The sequence below is a fragment of the Rhincodon typus genome, unplaced genomic scaffold, assembly GCF_021869965.1.
Source record: "Rhincodon typus isolate 14 unplaced genomic scaffold, sRhiTyp1.1 hic_rhity00009068, whole genome shotgun sequence".
In the NCBI taxonomy this organism is placed as follows: domain Eukaryota; kingdom Metazoa; phylum Chordata; class Chondrichthyes; order Orectolobiformes; family Rhincodontidae; genus Rhincodon; species Rhincodon typus.
The window spans coordinates 1-8,349 of NW_025974706.1; the positions used below are offsets into that span (position 1 = coordinate 1).

The 8,349-nt window shown below is 39.5% G+C and overlaps 1 long non-coding RNA gene across 1 annotated transcript; it reads right to left on the reverse strand.

Annotated features, from left to right (window-relative positions):
- Positions 1–850: 850 nt before the first annotated feature.
- LOC125482349 lies at positions 851–7,658 on the reverse strand. The gene is made up of 3 exons (XR_007261615.1): positions 7,487–7,658; positions 7,233–7,332; positions 851–2,031 (listed from the first exon to the last, which is right to left on the reverse strand). It is a non-coding gene; the product is annotated as an uncharacterized LOC125482349 (long non-coding RNA).
- Between the last annotated feature and the right edge of the window lie 691 nt (positions 7,659–8,349).

Below are 8,349 nucleotides of genomic sequence, written 5' to 3' on the forward strand. Positions count from 1 at the left end.
AAACGTCAGCCTTCCTGCTCCTCTGGTGCTGCTTGGTCTGCTGTGTTCATCCTGCTCTACACCTTGTTATCTTCGATTCTCCAGCATCTGCAGTTCCTACTATCTCTGAAACTACTCTATGGTGCCATTGTTTGTCATTACTCTGGTGCCTGATTGCCTGCATTCTTGCCAGCTTCAGCATCTGGTGCCATTCCTTGCTGGCATCTAATAAATAATCAGTAAATAGATAAGGCTGCACTCTCACTAGACAGAGATAATGGGTGGTGGTTTAACCTGAGGCTCACCATGCCTCGGCAAGGAGAAAGCTTGAAAAGGCAGGACCATCATGGTCACCTCAGCTGGGTGTGGGAAATTAACATGTGCTGGTAGTGTGGTCCTACATCGCAATGCAGCCTTCTGGCCAACTGAGTGAACGAATAAATAATAGCTGCCTTTAATGAGATGGTTTGGGTAGAACCAAAGTACAGAGTTAGGGGAAGCTAGGGCACACAAAGCATGTACTCTCTGAATGACAAAACAGATAAAGAAATAGCTGGGTGAAGCAAAGGAACGTCGCATAGTATAGATGTCCGGTTGATATTATGAGTGAGAGACATCTGGATATTTAAAGTTCAGGATTCAGTGATGAAGAAAATAATGAAGGCAAAGAAAAGGCATGAGAAGAGATTGGAAGCTGACTGGAATGTAAATATGATCGTATTTAAATAATAAATAGGCTAATCAGAGGTTGGAAAGATTAAGGACTGAAAAGAAGACCTATTAATGGAATTAGAGATCATGGTTGAAGTATTAAATCAATACTTTCCATGTCTCTTTACCATGGAAGAAGGAAAACAGAAATGACCCAGACTTTTATGACTTGCAATAATATACTGTTTACTAGGTTTTTAATCAGGTTTTCCATTCATCTCACATTTAATCTTGAATCTTCAACATAAAAATGATAACATCAACAATAAAAGTTATACTTCGAAATTACTACAGATGTCCATTCACCCGCCATATCATCTCCCACCAGTCCACCCTACTACAGTCCCCGTGCTCCATCATCTATGTTATAGACTTTAACCATTATCTTACTACATGCAACCCACATAATAATTCCCCCATTGCCCAATTAAATTTCCAAGTCCAACTTGATCTTCACAAACTGTTAAATTCTCATCCAGGAATTACTGTCTGCTTTAAGATGTAAAATCAAACTTTTGCGAGGTTTTCAGACAATTCAGAGAATTTTATAATTCAAATCTCCTTCAAGAGAGGAGACATCATTACCAGCCACATGTAGATTGTCCAGTTCTGTTTCTGAAAAGTTGCTAAGATTTCACATTCTGAACTTTGCTTCCATCTTTGCAGCTTCTTCATTGTTTAAACCCCAAAAGAATATCTCAGACACTTCCATGAACAGTCTCCTTCGTCAGCTCCTTGCATACCTTCATTTTAAAGTTTCATTTTACAGACTCATTCTTTAAAATTCTTTTTGAGACAACAAATTCAAACTAGTTCATTTTTTTAAGCCAACAACTCATTCAGTCATTGGTCAAAATATTCCTTAGCCACTTTAAGAATATCATTCAAATGACTTATTATGCTCAAGCAGAGTCATTTGTTATTTGTGTTTGGTCTAGTCTTTAAAGAAATTGTAATCATCGTAATGATTCTCTGATCATATTCAGAATGAGTCTTAAGTTTTTTTGAAGTTGTATTGATAATTTCCTCATTCAGACTTTTGTTTTTGTTTCTGAATTGATTTTCCATTTCAGAATACTCAAAATTCATACAGTTTTGATATTGTAAGTAGTCTTTTCAGAACTGTGCACCTGTGTGAAATCCTGACAATGATAGCATAGCATTTTATTTCTGAGGTTTACTTTGAGTTCCTATACCTTTCCATTGAGGTCCTTTAGTCATATTTTCTCTCACAGTACAGTGCATCTCAATGATGGATCAGTCTTTATTTGAAGCAGTCATGACTGATGTACTCTGAAGAATGGTTGTTCTCTCGTCTCCATCAGTTCTCAGATGTGCTTGCTGCTAAAGCATTGCACAATATAAAATGCAGATGATTAATGAGTAGTTTATAAACTATATCAATGATAAACAGACCATATACCAGAACCCAATTTAAATTCACTCCACACAACTAAACAGGTGCACAAACCCCATAAATAGCCAGTATTAACATATTGTTATTCAGCAAACTCTTTGCAGGAACTTTTTTTTAATAAACGGCAAGTTCTGAGCTGAAATAGTATCTCTCATGATAGCAATTTTTCTTGGTTCTCCTATGGACTAAAATGGAGTGACTTCCCTTCAAATATTACACCACATAATCTCTTTTATTGCTATACACATCGACAGTAAAAGTATTAGGAGGTATTCATATCTCACAACCTTCCTTCTTTGAGAATACACTTTCTGGAGAAATATCATCCACTTATAGCATTGTCAAAGGTTAGTTTTAATTTCCATCAATTTGACATCAGATGTCCAGTTTTATGATGCTGAAAACATATTATTTTTCTCTTTCTTCTCAATACCTTCCTGACGACCTTGTGGTGAATACATTCCTCTATTTCTGCTGCCGGATCTACTATATAGTTTAGGTCTTGTTCACTATCAAATGATTCCACCTTCCAACATTTGTGTGAGGTTACAAAATAGTAGATGTATTGAAGAAAAGTAAATAAATTCAAAAGGAATACATGACAAATCCATTTGGATTCCATCCATGAATTTTAAAAGAATCTACAGAAGACAAAGCAGAGGAGCTACCACTCATGTTCAATATTTTATTATGAAAAGACCTAGCACCAGAGGACATGCATGTAGCTCATATTATCTCCACATTTTTGATAGAGAACAGATCATGTCCAAGTAATTAGATATCAATTGGTATAATGTCAGTGGTAGGAAAACTAATGGAATCCTTACTAAAGGAGGAAATTGAAAGACATCTAGCAATTAAAAATATCATAATGAATAGTCAACACAGATTTCAAAAGGGAAAATCTTGCTTAGTTAACCTTAATGGATTTTCCAAAGACATAGACTGAGTGAGTAGGCAATCATTGTACTTCTTCAAGATTTTCAAAAGTTCATCGATAATGGGTACCGTAGTAAGCTAATAAATAAGGCCAGAGAATGTGGAGACAGGACACAGGTAGTAGAATGGATTGCTGGTTGGCTTCAAGATAAAAAACAAAAAGTGGGTAGAAAGGATAGTCATTCAGAGTGGTGTTCCATAAGCATCAATGGTGGGTCCACTGCTGTTCACAATTTATATTATTGAATTAAACTTTGGAATTAAAGTTACACTTTCTAAATTTATAAATGATGCCAAAGGGAGTGAAGTATCAATACTGAGGAGGTCTAGAACAAATTACAGGATTATACTGAACAAACAAAATCCCTGGTCTATACAAAACCCTGGTTCGGCCACATCTGGAGTATTGTGTCCAGTTCTGGTCACCTCATTACAGGAAAGATGTGGAAGTGTTGGAAAAGGTGCAGAGGAGATTTACCAGGATGTTGCCTGGAATGGAGGGAAAGTCTTACGAGGAAAGGTTGAGAGAGCTAGGGCTTTTCTCTTTAGAACGATGAAGGATGAGAGGTGACTTGATAGAGGTGCACAAAATGATCAGAGGTATAGATAGAGTGGACAGCCAGAGACTTTTTCCGAGGGTGGAGGTAGCTATTACGAGGGGACATAGTTTTAAAGTGAGTGGAGGTAGATATAGGAGACGCGTCAGATTTAGGTTCTTTACTCAGAGAGTGGTCGGGGCGTGGAAAGCATTGCTGGAGAGGGTATTGGAGTCGGCCTCATTAGGGGCATTTAAGCAGCTATTAGATAGGCATATGGATGATAGTATAAGGTAGGGGTGGGAGTTAGATAGACCTTAGGTTTAGGGTAAAAGTTCGGCACAACATCGTGGGCTGAAGGGCCTGTACTGTGCTGTACTGTTCTATGTTCTAAGTTAGAAATTCACAGGCACTTCATCTATATTGGTGATGTGACTTAATGGGTTCTTGTGTGGTGACCACTTCCTGACGGTGTCACAGTTAGCTTAGTTGCCTGGCCTGAGTTTATATGGCGCAGTGACATGAATAGCACAGGTTCCATTCCTGCACCCGCGGAGGTTACAATGAATGTCCTGCCTTCTCAACCTCAGCCCTTGCCGGAGGTGTGGTGTGATCTAATGAGAGAGTGGGATGATGGTGACTTTACCTTTACCACTTCCTGATGAATTACTGGAAACTGTTTATTTTGCATCAAAGTTTGTTGATAAATTCTAAGCAATCACCATCTTCTGCTGTAACACCAAACTGCTATGATCCACAAAGCAGCCACAATAACTGACGGTCCTGTTTCTGCTCGTTACCATTCAATGCAGAGTCCTGTCTTTGTGGATATCTATTAAACTTACACTCATCTTTGCAAACACAACCCATGTCATTTCCCCTTGATCTCCTTTGCCAAATACAGTACATAAAACATGCGCATCTGGGGTGACAGTTTGAGGCTGATTACAAACACAGTATTGAATTTCATAGCTGAGAGGTTGTGAGGCAGTGGTTGATGCAAAGTTATGATTTTGTCACCAGAAGAATGTTGTCTTACGCCACAGGGATCATGCCAGATCCTTTATTAGTTGTGATATCTATAAATGACGTAGATGAGAATATGGGAGGGATAATAAGCAAGTTTGTGGATGACACAAAGATTGGCCAGGTGGTTGACAGTGAGGAGAATGGTGTCAGGTTACAGGAGAATGTAAACGGCATGGTCAGATGAACAGATCAGTGGTAGATGGAATTTATTCCTGATAAATATGAGGTACACACTGTCTGCAATTCTGGTCGCCATACTATAGGAAGACTGTGATTACACTGGAGAGGTTGCAAAGGAGAGGCACCAGGATATTCAATTCCTACCACTGGTTATTCTTGAGCCATGTCTGCATATCCCAACTATATTGTATCCATTTGTATCCATTTTTGTGAGTAATTCATCTACCCATCCATTCAAATTAATATTTGTAACAATTAAATGCTAGCAACAAGTCATTGCTGGCTAATCACTCCCAGGATGTGCTGGGGTGCAAAAACTGCAAATTAAATTTAAAAACTTTTTGCTGATTAATTGCTGAATTTGTCACATTCACCCTATGTTCACAGGTGGTCATGATCATTTCAATAGTTGATAGTTTCCCTTTATAATACATGCACCTGGCCAACCATGTCAGTTGCATGGTCATTTTGGTGAATCTCAGATACATTATCAATAAAGGTAGGGATGAAAATCATTTCCCCACATCCCCTGCAAACCCTTTGCCCCTTGCCTTAAAGCAATCTCCCCTGATCATTGATCCCTCCACCAAAAGGAAAAGATCCTCTCTGTCTACCCTGTCTATGCCCCTCATACATTTATACACCTCAATCATGTCTTCCCTCAGCCTCCTCTGTTCCAAAGAAAACAATCCCAATTTGTCTTCATAACTGAAACTCTCCAGCCAGTCAACATCCTATGAAATCTCCTCTGCATCCTCCCCAGTGCTATCACATTCCTCCTATAATGTGGATTCCAGGACTGCACACAATATTTTAGCTGTGGCCTAGACAACTAACCAACCAATAGTTCTAGCATACTTTCTCAGCTTTTAAACCTTATGCTTTGTCTGATAAAGGCAAATATCCTATCTGTGTTCTTCATCATTTTATCTACTTGTCTACCTACAGTAAAGGACTGGCTGACATGCACAGTGAGGTCCCTGTGATCCTTGGTGCTTCCCAGGATCTTAATGCACATCGTGCATTCCCTTGCTTTGTTTGTTCTGCCCAAGTGCATCACTTCACATTTGATGATGGTGAGGCTAAAAAATAGTGTACAGGGATTTCGAAAGGATGCTCAATAGAGTACTGCAAAAGAAACTTATGAGGATGGTAATAGTCCTTGGAATAAAAAGTATAGTAGAAACATAAATGCAAAACTGGTTGAGGGATAGGAAACAGAGAGTATGGTATTATACAGGTAATTTTTTAAGGTGGAAGATTTGTATTGGGGTTCCCCAGGCATTGATGTTATTGTTAAAGGGCACATAGGAGAAGACAGACATGTGTTTATATGCACATAAGCCAAAAAAGGACAAGAAGAGGGAGATGTTAATAATGCATATAGTATTCTGGGCTGAGCAATAGGAACATTGAGCACTACAGCAAAGAGTTTATGATGAATGTGCATATGAAACTGGTTAGATTGCAGCTGGAATATGCTTCTTGGTGCCACATTATAGAAAGGATGTGGTTGCAATTGAGAATGCAAGAAAGAGATTTATTAAAATGATTCAAAGGATGAGACATTTCAGTTATAAAGAAATATTGGAGAAGATGGAACTGTTTTCCTTGGAGAGGAGAGGGCCAAGGAGATTTGATTGAAGTTTTCAAACTCATGAAGTCGGGACAGAGCGTATTAGGAGAAACTGTTCACCATCATAAAGAGGACGATGAACCAGAGGGCACAGATTTAAAGTGTTTTGCAAAAGAAACAAATGAGAAGTGAGGATCTCTATTTTCAAGCAGCAAGTAATTTAAAATACGCTGTCTGAAAGTGTTGTGGAGGTGTGTTCAATTGAGGCATTGAAGAGGGATGATGATTCCTTCAATAGAAACAACGTGCAGGTTTACAAGCAATAAGCAGAGGATTGGCGCTGGATTAAAATGCACAAAGGGGTGGCTTAATGGCCCCCTTCAACACTTCATTGACTCTAATTTCGTTCAGGACAGAAATGAGTGAAACATAAAGACCAACATGAACCGGTTGGCGGGGGGTGGTAGTTGGTGGGAAGGTGTTGAATGACCTGGACAGTCTATGTTCAGACTCCAATTGATCCTTCCTGACGTGCAAAAACTGGAACTGATATAGCCCTTAATTGAATTTAAGTCCCTTAGCGGTTCCAAGTGTGGTGTGCGATAGTTTTTCCCCTGTTCTCCCAACTGTGGAGGGGGTCTTAAAGAACTATCGCTCCAACCAGTGTCTGCACAGAAGTCTCGAATAATCCACACTGCAGCATTTCCCCAAGAGACCTTAGATGCTCCAATCGGGTGTGATCGCCGATTGTTAAAACGAGTTAGCTGCTTTGTTGTATTGATGATTCGGTGAAAATGAAAGCCACTGTTGCATATTACTTCGATACAATGGCTCGTTAGAACAAACGTTTACAGAGAGTACTCACCCGCGAAGTATTACAGAAAACACCATATTCGGTTAAAAAAGTAGCGGGATTCCGTTCGCAGCTGAGTTTGGAGCATGTTCACTCTCCTATTATGCATTATCTGAGAACAGACAAAGTAATCACCTTTTAGAAACAATATGTCAATCCATATTAGGCTCAATGCTTTGAACAAAAAATGCAGAGGTGTTTGGAGTCTCCTTTCGAAGCGTTTTGCGAATGTTTATATTTATTTTGTTCATATTGAAGATACACACCGAATAAGAGGAATGCTATTGCCGGTATCAAGAAGAATAGAAAAATATAGACAAGATTTGATTTTGCAGAAGTACACGGACACGGAATATGCCTTTCTATGATTTCTTCTAATACTTCAAGCACTATGCTCCCTGCTGTCCAACTAATGGTTAAACTCCTCGATTTGCTGTTTCGCAGGAACTGAACAAATTTTGCAGATTTTAATGCCATTGTACCGGCGACTGCAACCACACAACTGAATAGGTGACTCGACTAGCTAAGAGGCCAACGCGGACAGCTCATAACTAGAGATAACAAGGTGTAGAGCTGGATGAACACAGCAGGCCAAGCAGCATCATAGGAGCAGGATGCTGTTTGGCCTGCTGTGTTCATCCAGCTCTACACCTCGTTATCTCAGATTTTCCAGCATCTGCAGTTCCTACAATCTCAGCTCATAACTAGATCCGAGAGGCTCCACCCAGAGTTGCTGAGGCTGTCCACATTGTTTCATTTACTACCAGAAAGGGGTAGTATATCAGCTTGCAGGATAGGTGGTATTTATCTTTAATTTTACTTCATTCATATTCAATAAAACGCATGAGCAGATGTAGATGGAGTCGTTCTAACATTCTCACAGCTGATTAGATAATCCTCAACTCCACTTTCCTTCCGCTTCTCCATAACCCTTAATTTTCTCACTGATTAAAAATCTAGCACAGCCTGGAATAAACTGAACAAGCCAGCCTCCACAGCCCTCTGTGGTAAGGAATTCCACAGATTCACTATTCTCTGAGACATGAAACTCCTCCAGATCTCTGACAAAGTGCAGGGCTGGATGAACACAGCAGGCCAAGCAGCATCCTAGGAGCAGAGAGGCTGACGT